This window comes from Bubalus bubalis, chromosome 2, assembly GCF_019923935.1.
Source record: "Bubalus bubalis isolate 160015118507 breed Murrah chromosome 2, NDDB_SH_1, whole genome shotgun sequence".
NCBI lineage: Eukaryota > Metazoa > Chordata > Mammalia > Artiodactyla > Bovidae > Bubalus > Bubalus bubalis.
In genome coordinates this window covers 11,770,513-11,788,879 of record NC_059158.1, presented here as the reverse complement: position 1 = coordinate 11,788,879, position 18,367 = coordinate 11,770,513, and the positions used below count along the sequence as shown (strand labels likewise).

General features: G+C 44.7%; 1 protein-coding gene across 18 annotated transcripts in view; it reads left to right on the top strand.

Annotated features, from left to right (window-relative positions):
* Positions 1-18,367, top strand: part of ATXN1 (ataxin 1) — a 405,519-nt gene that overhangs the window by 209,282 nt on the left and 177,870 nt on the right. For 16 of the 18 annotated variants that reach the window (XM_025295470.3, XM_006079287.4, XM_025295434.3 and 13 more), the window contains one exon: positions 13,434-13,494. The gene's annotated coding sequence lies outside the window, so the exon portion shown is untranslated. Of the gene's footprint in view, positions 1-11,517; positions 13,323-13,433; positions 13,495-18,367 lie in introns of those variants that run through there. The other 2 variants (XM_044927466.2, XM_044927422.2) reach the window with 1 other exon arrangement.

Here is an 18,367-nt window from a genome sequence, read left to right as displayed (position 1 = left end):
AAAAAAATTATTTCTGTTAATCTTTTTATTTTCTCATGCTGTGTAGCATGTAGGGGTCCTAGTTCCCCAACCAGGGATCAAACTCATGTCCTCTATATTGGAAGGCAGAGTCCCAACCACTGAACCAGGGAAATCCCAACAGATTTCTTTTAGTAATTAAAGAGTCTCCTGATGAAAGTGAAAGAGGAGAGTGAAAAAGCTGGCTTGAAACTCAACATTAAAAAAAAAACAAAAACTAAGATCATGGCATCCGATCCCATCACTTCATTGCAAATAGGAGAGGAAAAAGTGGAAGCAGTGACAGATTTTATTTTCTTGGGCTCCAAAATCACTGTGGATGGTGACTGAAGCTGTGAAATTAGAAGACACTTGCTCCGTGGAAGGAAAGCTATGACAAACCTAGACAACGTATTAAAAAGAAGAGACATCACTTTTCCTACAAAGGTCCATATGGTCAAAGCTATGGTTTTTCTAGTAGTCCTGTACAGATGTGAGAGTTAGACCATAAAGAAGGCTGAGCACTGAAAAATTAATGCTTTTGAATTGTGGTGTTGGAAAAGACTCAAGTGTCTGTTGGACTGAAAGGAGATCAAACCAATCAGTCCTAAAGGGAATGAACCCTGAATATTCATCAGAAGGACTGATGCTGAAGCTTCAGCTCCAATCCTTTGGCCACCTGACACCAAGAACCAACTCATTGGAAAAGACCCTGATGCTGGAAAAGATTGAGGGCAAGAAGAGAAGGGGACAACAGAGGATGAGATGGTTGGATGGCATCACCGACTCAATGGACATGAGTTTGAGCAAACTCCAGGAGATAGCGGAGGACAGAGAAGCCTGGTATGCTGCAGTCCATGGGGTGGCAGAGTCAGACACGGCTTAGTGACTCAACAACAAGAGCAACAAAGATAAGAAGAGGCCTGAAATTAAGAAAGGACTTTAGCTTTGGGGGTTTATTTCAGATATGAAACGGGGCTAATTGATTTTGGTGAGATAAGGGAAATGGGCTTCAGCCAGTGGTGTGGAGCCAGCTTGCACTGGCTTTCACAAGTTAGCTGTTAAATTTTTAGGAATTTTTAGAACAAGTTGGCGTCGTGTTGCTAGCCGGAAGTCAGTCATGGTGGGAGGGTTTATAGAAATCTACAAACACTACAAACCAGGGCTTCTTTCTTCCCTCTAGCTGGTTATTCAACATTACCCTGTTTACCAATGGCTTTTGCTATCTAAAAATCTTGTCTATACCCCTGCTCTGAGTTTATTTTTCTTCCTCCAGCAGTTTTTTCCCCCCATATACACATTTCCCTTCAGTGCTTTGAATTCTCTGACAAGAACTGGCAAAAAAACAAAACAAAACAAGATTACAACAGAGATGAGTGCTCTTGAAGAAAAATTGCATTTTCCATCATGTTGGCTAAAACTCTGATAGTTAGAAAATACTGTAGTTAGTGAGGATATTTGAGACCCTCGGATGGCCATTCTGGATAACTGAGTTGGAAGATAACCCAGTCTTCCTCCTCGTTTTGGGTGGGAGAAGATCCATCATCACCAGTAGGTAGTTGTCCATGTCATATATAAGCAGTGTGGCTGTAGGATTTTTCTCCTTCCTTATACTTGGAAGAATCTTCCTGTTTCTTATCAAGAATACGGAAAGAAGTATCATTTTCCTTCACTTGAGAAACCATGACTCAGCATCACCCTGCTGGTCGTAGGTCATGTGGCCCTCCGTTAGCTTGACTTTGCAAGAATGTAAGCATACCCGAGTAACCCCTGGAAGAGTGCTCTGCGAATATGGACAGTTCTCATAAGGTCACCTCTTGGGCATGGTTCTATGGTGTTGAGCATTGTTCAGAATTAGAGGAGCTTACATTTCAAGAGCGTCAACTAAAAGCAGTCAGATGCACGTGACCAAAGAGAGCAGGGTTAGGGAGGGAAAGACTTTTCCTATTGTAGCTGGAGATTCTGAGTTATCACCTTCATCCCAAGGGAGATCAGTTCAGTTCAGTCGCTCAGTTGTGTCCTACTTTTTGCAACTCCATGAACCGCAGCACGCCAGGCCTCCCTGTCCATCACCAACTCCCACAGTCTACCCAAACCCATGTCCATCAAATCAGTGATGCCATCTAACCATCTCATCCTCTGTCGTCCCCTTCTCCTCCTGCCCTCAATCTTTCCTAGCATCAGGGTCTTTTCAAATGAGTCAGCTCTTCACATTAGATGGACAAAGTATTGGAGTTTCAGCTTCAGCATCAGTCCTTCCAATGAACACCCAGGACTGATCTCCTTTACAATGGACTGGCTGGATCTCCCTGCAGTCCAAGGGACTCTCAAGAGTTTTCTCCAACACCACAGTTCAAAAGCATAAATTCTTTGGTGCTCAGCTTTCTTTATAGTCCAACTCTCACATCCATACATGACCACTGGAAAAACCGTAGCCATGACTAGACGGATCTTTGTTGACAAAGTAATGTCTGTGCTTTTTAATGTACTGTCTAGGTTGATCATAACTTCCTTCCAAGGTGTAAGCGTCTTTTAATTTCATGGCTGCAATCACCATCTGCAGTGATTTTGGAGCCCAGAAGAATAAAGTCAGCCACTGTTTCCACTGTTTCCCCATCTATTTGCCATGAAGTGATGGGACCACATGCCATGATCTTAGTTTTCTGAATGTTGAGCTTTAAGCCAACTTTTTCACTCTCCTCTTTCATTTTCATCAAGAGGCTCTTTAGTTCTTCACTTTCTGCCATAAGGGTGGTGTCATCTGCATATGGGAGGTTATTGACATTTCTCCCAGCAATCTTGATTCCAGCTTGTGCTTCCTCCAGCCCAGTGTTTCTCATGATGTACTCTTCATATAAGTTAAATAAGCAGGGTGACAATATACAGCCTTTGCATACTCCTTTTCCTATTTGGAACCAGTCTGTTGTTCCATGTCCAGTTCTAACTGTTGCTTCCTGATCTGCATACAGGTTTCTCAAGAGGCAGGTCAGGTGGTCTGGTATTCCCATCTCTTTCAGAATTTTCCACAGGGAGTTGCTTTGCCTTGATGACAGGGATTTCTTTTACCTCTCTGTTCTTTCTTATGTCCTTCCATGAAGTAGATAGGTAAACTTCCCTTTTCTTCTTAGCTGTCACTGACTGATTCACTGTCATATTGACTCTCTGAGGCTGTAGCATTCAGAGAGCAGAGTGCTCGTCTTCTGGCCACATCACAGATCCTGCATGCCCTGGTTCACTCTGAGTCTTAGCGTTGCTGAGAGTGGGGTCTGGCTACTCACCGTTCAGAAGCCAATAAAGAGGCAAGGTTGGTGGAAAGGAAAGTTTGCTTTATTTTGGAGGACTGCAATGTGCAGATGGAGGAGGAGACAGACTTGTGCCCAAAGGCTGACTCTCTCCCATCTCCTGGCAGTCAGTGGGCAATAGCCTTTAATGGGGGTTTCAGGGATGTATCAACTAAGGAGGGGGCTACATGCAGATACAATACAATCAGCTCCAACGTTCATCTTGCCATTGGCCATGGGGTGATCTGATCAGTGTCATCTTGACTGTTTTAAGTATAGTGAATCTTCAGTTCCAGGTTGGTTTGTTCCCATTTCCTTGAGTTCAATTCTTGGAATTGTGGCGGCTTATGTCATGGCTATAGTCCGGTCATCATGTAGTTAGCTTCTTCCACCTGGTTGGGGTTTCAGTATCCACAAAACAGCTAACAGGATATTCTCACAGCTCAGAATATTATCTGCAGCCTTTGAAGAGGAACTAAAAGTCCTTGACTTTGCTTAATGATAGAACTATTATTATTTGACTGTTTTCTTTTGTTTCTGTATTTTCTCATTTCTCTGATTAAACATGTTTTTTGGTTAAAGTTTTTCTGCAGACAAAAAGCAGGTGGAGGACATGGGTGGGGTGGGCAGGGATCATAAGGTCCTATTTCATGTTAGTGGGAACGCTTGTATTTCCTTCTAGTCCAAATGACTCTAGATGTAGTGAAAGTGAAGTCACTCAGTCGTGTCTGACTCTTTGCAATCCTATGGACTGTAGCCTACCAGGCTTCTCCGTCCATGGAATTTTCCAGGTAAGAGTACTGGAGTGAGTTGCTATTTCCTTCTCCAGTGGATCTTCCCAACCCAGGGATCGAATCCAGGTCTCCCGCATTGCAGGCAGACACTTTACCATCTGAGCCACCTGGGAACAGGGGCTGTCAAATTTTCAAACCCAGTTGCAATTCCTCAGCTGCTTCCTGTAAACCAGCCCTCTCAAGCATGACAGACTTGGACCTCCTTGGGATAACCTGGTCCAAACAGATCACCTGAAAAATGTGATTTTTTTCGAAAATCTTTTTTTAAAAACTTGTGGTTAAGTATGCATAAAATGAAATTTATTATTTTTAAGTGTACACTTCACTAATATAAAGGACATTCACAGTGCTGTGCAGCTATCATCATCCATTCATCTGAAGAATGCCTTCTGTCTTCCCAGACTGAAACTCTGTACCCATGAAGCAGACCCTCCACTACCCCTCCTTCCAGCCCCTGACAACCATTCTACTTTCTGTCTATGAGTTGGATGGCTCTCGGTACCTCATATAAGTGGAATCATATACTGTATGTCCCTTTGTGACATATTTCATGTAGCATAATGTCCTCGAGATTCCTCCATGTTGTAACATGTGTTAGAATGTCCTCCTTTTAAAAGGCTGTATAATATTCCCCTGCGTGTTTGATGACTACCATTTGCTCATTCACACTTGAGAGCATCCACCTTTTGCTTTGAAAGAATAAGACTGCTATGAACATGCATGTACAGATGTATGTTCAAGTCCTTCCTTTCATATCTCTTGGGTATATACTCAGAAGTGGGATTGCTGGATCATATGGTATTCTGTGTTTAATTTTTTTTTAAGGAACAATCATACTGTTTTCCATAGTAGCTGTATCTGCACCATTTTACATTCCCACCAGTAATGCATAAGCGTTGCAGTTGTTCCACATTCTGGCCATTACATGGTATTTCTGTGGTTTTGTTTGTTGTTTTTGATAATTGCTGCCATCCTAAGAAGTGCAAAGTGGTATCTCAGTATGGTTTTGATGTGCCTTTTCCTAATGGTTAGTGATGCTAAGCATTATTTTGTGTGCTTATTGGCCATTTGTGTATTTTCTTTGGAGAAATGTCAGTTCAAGTCCTTTGCCCATTTTTAATCAGGTGGTTTGTTTTTGGCCCTGGCACAGATGTCTCCCTGATTGCCTAGAAAGGTCACTGTTTCTTAAGGCTATTGGGCACTTACCCAGGGTTCTCTGGGGCAGCCTCTTCCCTTTACGTGTATGTCATGCAGAGATAAATGCAGAGACTTGCCCCTCTGGAAAATTCCACCTGACACTGAAAGACTTGCCCTTCCCGCTTATTGTAAAGGAAGTTCAGTGGTGAGTGCTGCAGAAATAAGCCAGTTACTGCTTTTGGATAGTGTGTGATATTGTCATCTGACTTTTTACTAAGTAAAAATAAAATCTCTTTTGGGGAAAAGGAGGAAACAGAGATTCTGTTTCTCAAGTTCCCAATGTGATGATATTCGAGACCAGGGGTTGACAGACTCTGGCCCATGGGCCATATCCCACCTCCTTTTGCTTTTACAAATAAAATTTTATTGGCACACAGCCATGCCCGTTTGTATAGTATTGTCTATGGCAGCCTTTGTGGTACAGTGGCAGAGCTGAGTGGTTGTGACAGATTGTCAGACCCACAAAACCTAAGACATTTCCTATCTGGCTCTTTTTACTGAAAAAGTTTGCCAGCCCTTGACTATTCTAGACATTTAAGAAGTACCGTTAAACAATTGATACAATATAGTGGTGTAGACGGCTGACCATTCACTCTACACTTGAGTAGTTTGAAAGCTGTAAAGCTCATGTAGGTGTAAGAGAAACTGACTTTTGAGAATTTGCTGAACTCCAACTTTGTGTCCAGATGTGTTCTTTAATTAAGCCTTTTTTGTTTGATTGGGGCCATAACTTTTGCATCTAGCACCACCAGGACTCCTGCCCAGTGTGGCTGAAAGGTTTCTAACACAGGCAGCATTTTTTTAAAGTTACAGTATCTAGAGGACTTCACTGGTGGTCCAGTGGTTTAAGACTCCAACGCTTCCAGTGCAAGGGGCGCAGGTTCAGTCCCTGGTCAGGGAACTAAGATCCCGCATGCCATAGCAAAAAAAAAAAAAGTCACAGTATTTGACGCTTGCCTTTGCCCTGTGAAAGTCCCTATTTATACTAAACTTCGGTGAAGTAGCTCTGATCTTTACGTACAGTAAGAGGAGTTATACTGCAGGGACATGGCTGTGAAACGTACAGCACAGAAAACTTGTGGCTTTTTACTCTAAAAATAGTGTCCTGCTTCTTTTACCACTCCCTCTAAGCCAGAGGTACAGCCTTGCTAAGGTAGTAATGGTCAGTTTTGGAATTTTAAGATACCGTTGGTTTGCTGATTTTGTTTTGCCCTCTGTTCAACCGTTTAGCCGTTCATGCAGTGAACTTATGCTAATTACCAGGAGAATTGTTAAGGTGTACGGGCATGGACTTTGAGGAGCTTATATAGTATGTTTTGGCAACTCAAGGATATTAAATATTCAATTTAAAAGGTTTTTATTTTAAGCATAGCAGTGTGTACATCTCAATCCCAAACTCCCAAACTATATCCCTCCTTTGCTGGATAACCAACAAGGCCCTACTGTATAGCACAGGGAACTCTGCTCAATATTGTGTAACAACCTAAATGGGAAAAGAATTTGAAAAAGAATAGATACATGTATATATATATATAACTGAATCACTTTGCTTTGCAGTTGAAACTAACAGAACATTATTAATAAACTCCAATATAAAAGTTTTAAAAAAGATTATTTATAATATCCTTTGAGATCATTGGAAATTCTAGACCTGCGCACACACAACATACACTCATAATCATCCACAAACACAGGCTCCCAGGAAATCATAAAGCTAGGAGTAACGTCTACCTGAAAATGCTTTATCACACAGAATGGCAGGTAACCATTCAGTACAGTCCAAATAGAATCTCAATAGTGGATGAATCTGGTGAGACGTCACATTTTGCTGTAGATATAATATTTATCTAAAGGCGAAATAGAGGCTTTATCCCATTATATGAGGCTTACTGCCCCAACTCATAGTGAAATCGTTAGTTTTCATTTCTTGTTTAGTTGCTAAACGTCCGACTCTTGCGACTCCATGGACTGTAGCCCACCAGGCTCCTCTATCCATGGGATTTCCCAGGCAAGAATACTAGAGCGGGTTGCCATTTCCTTCTCCAGGGGATCTTTCTGACCCAGAGATCGAACTCAGGTCTCTTATGTCTCCCGCATTGGCAGGCAGGTTCTTTACCACTGAGTCACTTGGAAAGCCCATTGGTTTAGTGCTGATCTATTGAAAGCTTTATAGCCTTTTTCCTTTACTTTTTGAGAAGAAAAGTTGAATTCTCCGCCCCGCCCTTAATCTAATAATCAGTATTTCTCTTCCAGATGTGGTTCCTAACCTGTAGTGATTTTAATTACTCTCCTCGGGAACCGCTCCCCAAATACTCTCTCCTCCATGATTTTAAAGGCTTTAATGTTGAGCACAGTCTGGTGAGAATCCCCTTGCAAATGATTTTCTTCAGCTGGTATGAGGGCAGTATTTCCTTATTTTTGTATCTGTGTGTTTTCCCCCCCTAGGAACAGATTTTCATGATATATATTTCCCCAAATCTTTTCAATTTGTACCATCATCTTTTCAATTTGTAGACACATTTTGGAATTCAGATCTTGCCCTTAGAACAACTGGGAGGTCATCCATCCGCTCAGTAAGTGTGCCTTCTTATTTATGGCCTGATGAGACTTCATTCATTTCTGCATATTTTGTTGTCTACTGTTGATGCCAGACACTGGACTCGATGTTGGGAATACAGAAATAAATGATGTCAATTCCTTGCTCTCAGGGCTGGGCCACAATTGAGTGGGGGAAATGCAAACTCACAAAAATTTACAATGGAATGTGATTGTAGAGATGTGTACCACATGCATTATTAAGTCTGGGGAATTTGTAAGCTTACTTAAGTCTTTCAATTGAGTTAGACTGTGGATAAGTGTATCAGATGAGAAACACATAAATGGTGTTTATTTACTCTGAGGTAGTAAATGGAAAAGTTGAACGAAATAAAATGCATCTATTATGACCACTGGCGTCCAGCAAGGCCACTGCCCCCGTGCCCCTGTTCTGCCTGCACTTTCTTCGTATGTGGGTCATTAACATTGTGTTTAGGTCAGATGAGAGTCTGTTCCATCTGCTGTGATAGCTGAAGTAAAATGCTGATGGAGATCATTTGAGATCGTCTCTGTGCTGCTGATTGCATGCTTGTGGCTCATAATCAGAATGATGCGAAGTAATTGTTCGAGCGACTTGCCGGCTATGTTTCGTGTCGTTGCAACTCTCAGCAGTTTGGTCCTGCTCCTCTGCCTGAAGCATGTTTGCCCAGCGCCTGTTGGATGGCGCGAGTCACTCTTCACTGTTGTGGGTGACGTTGGTTCTAGCATCCTCGCTTGCTGCCCCCCATCTATTTTATAACCTGAAAAAGAAATGTCTGCTTATTTAGTGGGAGCAAGTGCTGGCTTTTGTGTTCAACAGAATGCTACGTACCAGGGCTTCCATACAGAAATCCACACGCTTGTTGCCACAGTGCTCCTCTCTTTTTCTCTTTGGCCAGAAAAGCCAGGCAGACCTGGCTTAGAATTCTTGCTTTGTCACCTACTGGTTATGTAACCTTGGGTAGGCCACGTGTCTCGAACCTTGTTTTCCTTATCTGCACACTGGGTCTAAGAGAACCTGTTTTACAGAGATTTTGTGAGAATTAAAGATAGTAGATAAAACTTGTTGGCATAAGTGTTGTTGTTCAGTCACGAAGTCGTGTCCCACTCTTTTGCAACCTCATGGACTATAGCTTGCCAGGCTTCTCTGTCCATGGGATTTCCCAGGCAAGAACACTGGAGTGGTTCCCTTTTCCTTCTTCAGGGGATCTTCCCGACCCAGGGATTGAACCTTTGTCTCCTGCATTGAAGGCATATTCTTTACTGCTGAGCCACCAGGGAAGCCCTTGTTGGCATAATTAGCCACCCAGTAAATGGGAATAGTTAATAATAAGGAATTCAGTGCTCACTCAGGATGACATTATACAATGGCAACACAGAACTTTCCTAAATCAGTAGTCCAAAAATATGTTGTAAGTGTGGAATAGAGAGTGTCAGCCCAGTTTTCCTAGCTACATCATATTTACCAGAGACAGACAATTGGATGGGGGTGTCTTAGAATCTAAACCCTCATTTTCCATGGCTGGGTCTACTCTACAGAATGTACTCTGGGCCAGCCCACCTACACCATCAAAGGATGCAAAGGTCCCTTTGAAAGCACATTTAAGAACGTGTGTCATTTAGGTTCCACTGCATAAAAGAGACATTATACTGGATAGTGCACGACACAGCCTGACCATCTGGTTTCCTCTCATGCAGAAGGCAGGGACCACGACAGAGTGAAGCAAAGCAGAAACTCTGTCCCTTTAAGAAGTTCATGGTTAGATCTAGGAACTTCTCACAAGCTCCTAAACTGTACCATCAAAGGAGATCTGTTAAACGTAGCTCACTCCATATTCCTCCATACAGTAAAGTCCCTAGAGGGAGTTGTGGAAGAGATGCTTTCTCTGCTTCCATCCAGAGCTAAAATTTAAGATCTAAGTTCTTATCTCCGGGTGTTGATGCTGTTACTCATGGACAACACAGAACAGTAGAAATCTCTTCTACGAACACGCCCCCCCACCACAAATTGTTACTTCCCCTAAAAGTCGCATAAGCTGGACAAAGCATGAACTTTTCTTAGAACGTAGCGTGTGAAGGGTTTATCACCTGTGCATTTGTGGGAACCCACAAGTCGAACTCTTGTGTTTCTCCACTTTTGGTCTCAGATACCAGAATTTTTCAGCTGGTATCTGATTTGGCATTTCTCTGCTGCCACAATGTGCCCTGTCTTTCTTTCGCTGTGCTCCCTGGCAGTTCCCCACCTCCTGCCTGCTTGTAGGAGCAGGGTTGGCAATGCATTAAAGGGTTCCATTCATAACTGGAGGAAGAGTTCACTCTACACTCTGCTGATCGCGGGGATACCTTCACTTTCCCGGTTACAAGTTTCTCAGCCGAGGACGAGCACGTGTCGTGCAACTCACTTAAGCTGTATCACATATGTTTTTACCAGACCAACCATTCTCTTTGAGAAGGAAATTATATTAGAAATATAGAGACTGCACAAACATTCCCATTCTTGATATCTTCTAAATATGGTAAATTCTGATTTTTTTTAAAAAAGTTTTCTAGTTTGTATAATGTGATTATAATTTTTAGGTTCACACAGAAGTCTACAATTTCCAGTTTACTTCTCTCTGTACCATGAAGTCACTCCACCACAATTGGGCCACAAACAGGGACACCTCTTGAACTTCAGACTTAACGATTTTCACACTTGAAAGAGGCATCTATATCTGCTGGTACTCCTAGTCTTTAAAATTTTGTCCCCTTTCAATGTATTGGAAACTCACTGAATATTGTGATTTGTGATATTATTCCCTGCAGTATATGTACTAGTTTGTAGTCTTCTCAGCTACACCCACTCAAACCAAAACAATTTTTTGTTGTTAAGGCTTCTGATATTTATACACACTGCCTTTCCCAATCTTGATGATGATGTAGAAGCAAAAGAATCACACGCTACCATAAATGTAGTCGTTTCTCATAAATGTGGGATACTGATAAATTCTGTAAATTCAACAAATATGGATTTAGTGGTTCGTTCTTTCATCGCAATACTCTTGTAGTCCTTAAACAATTATGATGGGGATGGATTTGTTGATGTTAAAAGAGTTTTACAATATAACAAGTAAAATATTAGACAAGAACAATATGAATGGTATCATAGAATGTTATAAATACACTGTATATATGTATATAATTTTATTTATGTAAGTATGTGTATGTTATATTCTGTATATTTGGGCATAGCTGAGACCTTGCCGCTGTAGAAGTGAAAATGTTCAAAGTGTTATTAGTGGAACTTTTGCTGCTTTGTATTATCTGGGGTTTTTTCCTTCCTTATCTGTATTACCTAATTGTTCATGTGGGCATGTGCCTAGTCGCTTTGGTTGTGTCCGACTTTTGTGACCCCATGGACTGTTGCCCACCAGGCTCCTCTGTTCATGGGATTCTCCAGGCAAGAATACTGGAGTGGGTTGTCATTTCCCTTTCCAGGGAATCTTCCCAACCCAGAGATCAAACCTGAGTCTCTTAAGTCTCCTGCATTGGCAGGTGGATTCTTTACCACTGAGCCACCTGACAAGCCCTGATTGTTCACAGTAAATGGTTTTACTTGATTTTCATTTTTCTCATCTCATTTTTGGGGGCGTGGAGAAAAAGAGAATACAATACAGATACCCACAGTTTTCTCTGCCGTGTCTTGTCGTCACAGATCTGTAAACGTGTTATGCTGCATGGCATTAGGGGATTTTCTTTTTATTAAGTCTCTTCTGCGTGCCAAGGACTGCACTGAGAACCTGAGACATGATGTGAAGTTGGTATTATGACTGCCATCAATGCAAATGAGGAAAGGGTTCCGAGAGTTTATGTCCCCAGCATCGCACAGGTGGTGGGTGACGCATCTGAGACTCAGATTCAGGTTTGACTCTGAAATCAGTGTGTGGGGTCCTGGTGAATCTCACTCTAGACCTCCTGTCTGCCTTGAGGAGGAAAAGGTTAATGTATGCGAGTGAATTATAAAGTGTTGCTTTCGAAAGACGGCGCTCAGAGATTTCACCAGTGGGGCCAGGACCATCTCTCGGGGATTGCAGTGTTTCCCTGCAGGGCTTTCAGTCAGCGTGTGAACTTCCCAAGAGGCAGGATCACGTGCTCTCAGTACCCCTCTCCTCTCCCCGCACAGACTGGTGGTCGGGGAGGGAGGTTTCTCCCTGGGGCTGTGAAGACAGCCTAGAAGATTCTGAGGCACCAAGTCTGGGAATCTGTGGCCAGTGGACACCTCCCCGGGAGGAGACTGTCCACCCAGCCCTAGAGGTCGCAGTGCTCTTTTCCTTTTAGGGAAAAGGAAGGAAAAGCAGTGGCTGGAGACTGGATCCCTGGTACTCTGGGATCGTGTGAAAATTACCAGTCTGGGGAGCTAGGCTCGCCTTGCCTCCTCCCCTCCTGAACCTGCAAAGCCGTCTTGAAAACAGCCTGTGGAAATTTTTAAAAACTTGGATCTTGTGCCGAGTTCCTTGGGTGATGCAGATTAAATGGTCTGTGGCTGTCACCGCCTTATCTGCCTTTGTCTTCCAGGCTTCCTCTTCCAACACTCACATCATCTCGGTTCTTTCCCACACTTTATCTCAGACACCGTGGCTTCCTCACGGGATTACTCAGTCCGCCTGATATGTGGGCGCCTCTCTGCCAAGTCCCCCTTCCTGTAGGAGCTTAATTATGGATCCCTTTGGGGTCATGGACTTCAGTGGCGCCAGCCGGGGGCGGGGATGGATGGAGTTGTGGGTACCCCATTTTGGGAGAAGGCAAAGTGACGTGATGGGATGCTCTGGTTACTATGAAGACATCTTCAGTTAGCCCCATTGTGGGGGTGCAGACGTGGCATTTTTAAAGGTCTACCTAAAAATTATTTCCCAGGCACCATGATATATGTGACTATATATTGTATGGTCAGGCCAATCAAGATGGCAGTTCCCTTGGTCTCTGTATCGCCTGCCCGACCAGGCTTGGCTTCACTCACATGACTATCCAATCCCTTAATTACAGGGCTTAATCAGTAACTGCCTACGTGCTTGCTCTGCCCTAACCTCTGGGTTTCCCTGGTAACTGGGGGAGCCCACCTGCCCTCTATTCCCCCTATAAATCGTAGCCTCCTCCCCCGATTAGTGAGGAATGCGGCCATGTCCGTGTCTTGCTCATCGTCTGTTGCACACGGGGATTTGTCTCTCCAAGGCCTCGGTGGAGGACCCCCTTGTCCAGATGTCTCTGTCGCTGTCTCTGGGCTCTTCCTCTCATCTCGAGCCTGGGCAACTACAAGGCTTGAAGACCCGCGGGGTGCTGCCCCACGACACTCCTTTTTCAAAGGTTCACTCCTCCGAAGTTAAAGGAATCATGCACACGATTATTTTCTTCATATTAATTGTTCAGAGCTCCGTCTTTAAAATTCTCGTACTCAGCCAAGTGGTGGGAGGTCCACGGTCTTCAGACATTAGCTGTGTGCCTAGTAAGTAATCAGGGGCCCGGTGCTAGGGGTGTCTCATCTCCCTGGCCCGCGTCCCCAAGCCAATTTATAGGATGGGTTTAATGTTTTATTTTTAATCTTTTTCTCTTCCAGTTTTCCAAAGAAATTAGTCCGTTTTCTGGGTGGAGAGAGACCAGACTGCTGTTTTCACAGGGTGAGTGATCCTTTGACTCCTTCACGGGGGTGTTTTACTCGCCTCTCTTGGTACGTGCTTATAATCCGTAGGCCTTCTCCCACCTGGTACCAAGATACTCTTCTTACTCATTGCGTCTCCTCTTCCCTTCAGAGGGGAGGGTTCCCCCTGGTGTTTTTCTGCCGTTTGTTTTGGCTGTTCACAGGTTTTGTCTCCTCTAAGTTGGTCTTCCTCATTGGTGTTACCTTGTTTATCTTGCAGAAGGGATGAGAGAGGAAAATTTTTTTTTTCCTCCAGTGGCTGATGCACAGAACCACAGCCGTGGGCAAGGAGAACCCATGCATTTTGTTCATGTGACATACTGTCTTAACACCATGACAGAGAATAATGGGATGTGAGCACTAGCTGGGACGTTAGAGCCCATCTGGCAAAGTCCCTGTGTACAGACGGGACAGCTGAGGTCCTGAGGGCTTCCGTTCCCCCGCCACCCTCTTCTGAGCCTAGATTATGAGGGAGGCATTGGACTTTCAGCTGTGTGTGGTCATGGCCACCCAATCCCACACACAGCTGTCTTTTGAATCCCAGTGACCTCTGAGGATACAGTTAACAGGTGGTTCAACATGATGTTATCCCGATGGTAAAGAATCCATGGCCAATGCAGGAGAGGCTAGAGACCCAGGTTTGATCCCTGGGTTGCGAAGTTCCCCTGGAGGAGGAAATGGCAACCCACCCCAGTATTCTTGCCTGGGAAATTCCATGGACAGAGGAACATGGCAGGCTCCATTCATGGGGTTGCAGAGTCAGACACAGCTGAAGGCACCCTCACCACACCATACCTCCATCTTTCAAGACAAGTGGCAGGAGGAGCACTCTCCCCTATTTAACTTTCTCGTACTTGACTACTACCTAGAGAAGCTGATGGCATGGAGGTACCCAAGAACCATTTTTGTTTGGGACCTCATCTGAAAAGGCCTATTTTTTCTTTCCTTTGAGCCTTTCCCAAACCACCACATTTGCAACACCCCGTCACGTGCTGGGACTCCGTGGTCCACCTGCTTTGCTGTTAGACTCAGAGGTGCACCTGCAGGTGGGTGCGGGCCAGCTGCAGAGCGGCACGCCCCCACCCGGGACCGCCTGCACCTGCAGAGCCCGGCTTAACAGGGTTTCCGTGCCGTGCAAATTTGGCATGCAGTCATAGACTCTCCGAGGAGCATTCTTTGTCTTAAAAAAAAAAAAAAAAAAAAAAGGTATGCTTCCATGAAATTAAAAGATGCTTACTCCTTGGAAGGAAAGTTATGACCAACCTAGATAGCATATTCAAAAGCAGAGACATTACTTTGCCAACAAAGGTTCGTCTAGTCAAGGCTATGGTTTTGCCTGTGGTCACGTGTGGATGTGAGAGTTGGACTGTGAAGAGCGCCGAAGAATTGATGCTTTTGAACTGTGGTGTTGGAGAAGACTCTTGAGAGTCCCTTGGACTGCAAGGAGATCCAACCAGTCCATTCTGAAGGAGATCAGCCCTGGGATTTCTTTGGAAGGAATGATGCTAAAGCTGAAACTCCAGTACTTTGGCCACCTCATGCGAAGAGTTGACTCATTGGAAAAGACTCTGATGCTGGGAGGGATTGGGGGCAGGAGGAGAAGGGGATGACAGAGGATGAGATGGCTGGATGGCATCGCTGACTCGATGGACGTGAGTCTGAGTGAACTCCTGGAGTTGGTGATGGACAGCGAGGCCTGGCGTGCTGCGATTCATGGGGTCGCAAAGAGTCAGGACACGACTGAGTCAGGACACGACTGAGCGACTGATGTGATCTGATCTGATCTGATGGAGACTGTACAAATGTGGATCCCAGAAGGTGGACCTACCTGTGGTTCTTTCAAGACACCTGTGCCACACCTGGCTCTGGATCACCTTCATTTAGGTTGACGATCTAAGTGCACTTATTTCCAAAACGTCTCATCACCTCTAGAGCTTGGTCTAAACCTAGTATTGAGAGCCCATGTCCCTCATTGTATCCCACTTCTCAGCTTAATCACTTTATCTTGACAGACAGAGGGCTTCTCTTCAGCCCTTCCTGGAGTCCTTGTAAAGGAACTTGATTTTTCTGCTCATCAGGGTACAGAGAGAGTCTGCTTTCTACCAGGGTCCTGTATGGAATTTAGAACGTGGATTGCTGATTCACTAAGGGACTGCCTATCTCGCCTGCTTGTTACTCTAGAATTGATGTCTCCTGGCCCCACGTACTCCCTGTGCATGAACTGTGCATCATTAGAAGTGTGAGGGTGTCCATTCCCTCATCTTGCCCAAGAAAAGCCCCGAAGGTTTATCCCCCAGAGCACACCACTATAACGTGGGACGCCGAGGCCTGCTGCTCCCCGGGGAAACCGGAGAGGCTCGGTGGAACCAAGAGATTGATCACGACTAAAGCAGGAGACAGTGAAGGGCCTTGGGAAAAGGTGCCGAATTCCTTGCCTGTTTTGTGCTGTTCTTTAAGTAAAAAAACTGGTAGAGATGGGTATGACCTGAGGAATGGTAAAGCAGTAAAATAAGGACCACCTGAACCCACGCTGAGCCACTTAACGGCAACTTCGGTTTGCTGCTGGGTTGTAAGTAGTTGGAGGCGTCAAATCATTGTCCCCAAAAACTACACGCTGTTTGCTTTTACTGGTTGTGGGGAACCAAAAATACACCGAAGCTGTGAGTTTCTTAAAAAGCAACTCAGAGGCTGATCCCCACGCCTCGTGTTGGTGCCACACAGTTTCCTGTGCTGTGCAAGTGTCCACCTTGGGAAACGGGGGTCCACTGGGCTCCAGCTCATGCTATTTGGTGGGGCTGGACCCTGGAACAACGCTGCTGCCATTTCCAAGCTCGAACAGCGCCCAGCCTCGATGGTATCCCTTTAAGGGAAATCCTCCTGCCAGCACTGCGATTTTATTTGCCAGAGGCCAAGTAGCAGTGGCATGTATTGGTTCCATAGCAACATGTCTGTGCAGCCAGAAAAAATATCATGGCCATGGCAGCCCGTGTGTCCTGAGCAGGATGAACACAGCCCTATGCCTCCCGCCTTTTTTTCCATGTTATCCCGGCCCGCCTTTCCTCTCCTGTAGAGAGTGTGGACTGGGTCATTGTTATCCGTCTCTGCTATCAACACTTGCCTCCTGTCCCCACCGAGCTGGGGGCTCGATGAGGGGAAGGAGGTGTCTGTAGTAAAATTGTGCGGGTCCCCGAGTGTGCTGGCAGAGAACTGCCCAGCCCGAGTCGGTGAGAGCCTGTTCTTCTAATCAGCCCTCTGGCCAGGCAGCCCTGGCAGAGGGGCATGGTGGGCAGAGTGCTTCCTGGACATGGCGCTCAGCTGCTCCTGGCTGAAAGTGGACAGGGAAACAGGCCACATTTAATGTGGTCCACAGGGGGTTGAGGAGACCCCTCTCAGGTAAGTGCAAGGCCAGGCCCTGTAGGGCTGCACCCAGCAATCCGTTGCACATGGCGTATCTTCTAGGGGCTTCCACCAGAGGTGCAGTTTCTAAGTGCAGTCTCTCCAGTGTGTGTGGGTGGGGTTTTCACATTTCTTTGATGTTTTCTCGTCTCTAAAATTCTCCATGGGGACTTCCCTGACTGCCCAGTGGTTAAGACTCTGTACTTAAAATACAGGAGGTGTGGGTTTAATCCCTGGTCGGGGAACTAAGATCCCACATGCCATGTGTGTGGTCCCCCCCAAAAAAAATCCTACGTGAAACCATTGTGATCACTCTGGGGGAAGCAGATGCTTCCCCCCACCAAACTCCTGACGCATTTAAAAAATCTTTACCATCCATTTGACATTTGATTTGTATTTCCTTTTTTGATATATAACACTTTGGGGGCCTGAGCAGTCTTTTTAGGTAAAGAACCTAGGAGCCATCCTTCTTACTCTTCATCTTTTTTTTTTAATTATTATTTCTCCAATGCTCAGAACTGAGTCTTATAGATAGTAACTATACCATTAATAATTTCTTCATGATAATGTTTTGGTCTCATCCAGTCTCATAAGGAAGCAATGAGGCAAGTCTGTAAATACTAAACATCTTTCAATTTTTAAAAGAGAAAAGATAGATTCAAAAATTTCGTTTGCTGGTGTGGTTTTAAAAAAACATGTAGATAGGAAATCATAAGGTAAGACTATCTGAAGATTTCACGTTTCCTCCTCTTCCTCTTTGTGGCTACGGACCATGAACTGTGTACCCTAGGGTTTCACAGTGGCACTGAAGTCATCTCCCTTCTCCCTCAATATTTGCTATTTCTGTTGAATTTGCCTTATTCCTCTTGAGCTAGACCTCTCGTCAAACCCCAACCGTGTCTTTGGAGCTATTAAGTAAGAGATTTGAAGGATTTTTCATTAAGATGACAAGTTTGATAGATTAGGATAGTGCTTCCTAATTTAGTTCTGAGGTCTGTTGAGAGAGGAAAGGTTTTTATTGTATGAAAACCTTTATTTTCAAAGAGTACTCATTCCTTCCTAAGTCCTGAGCCAACTGAGAAATAAGACAAGTGTAATAAGGCAGATGGAGCCAGGGTGAACCTCTGGGACTGGCAACTGTTAACTGAGAAGTTGTATCGTAGGATGAGAATCTCAAAGAGCTTCTCTGGTCTGGGCTTGGTCACAGTCTACCTGCAGGAAAGTTTTGAGCCTGTGGGCCACTGTCTGTGTGAAGAAGGAAGGAAAAAGAGAACCTAATTCTCCCCCTCCCACCCCTGTGGTAGCGTAATTCTACCCAGTGAAGTTATGGGTTCCCAAGGAGAGGTGTGGTCCACCCGGGCTTTAGCCCCCAGCCAGGTACCTCGCTCCACATCCCTGGGAAAGAAAAAGGATGGAATAGAAGGCCAGGAGGGTTTAGGGGAAATTCTTCCCATGGA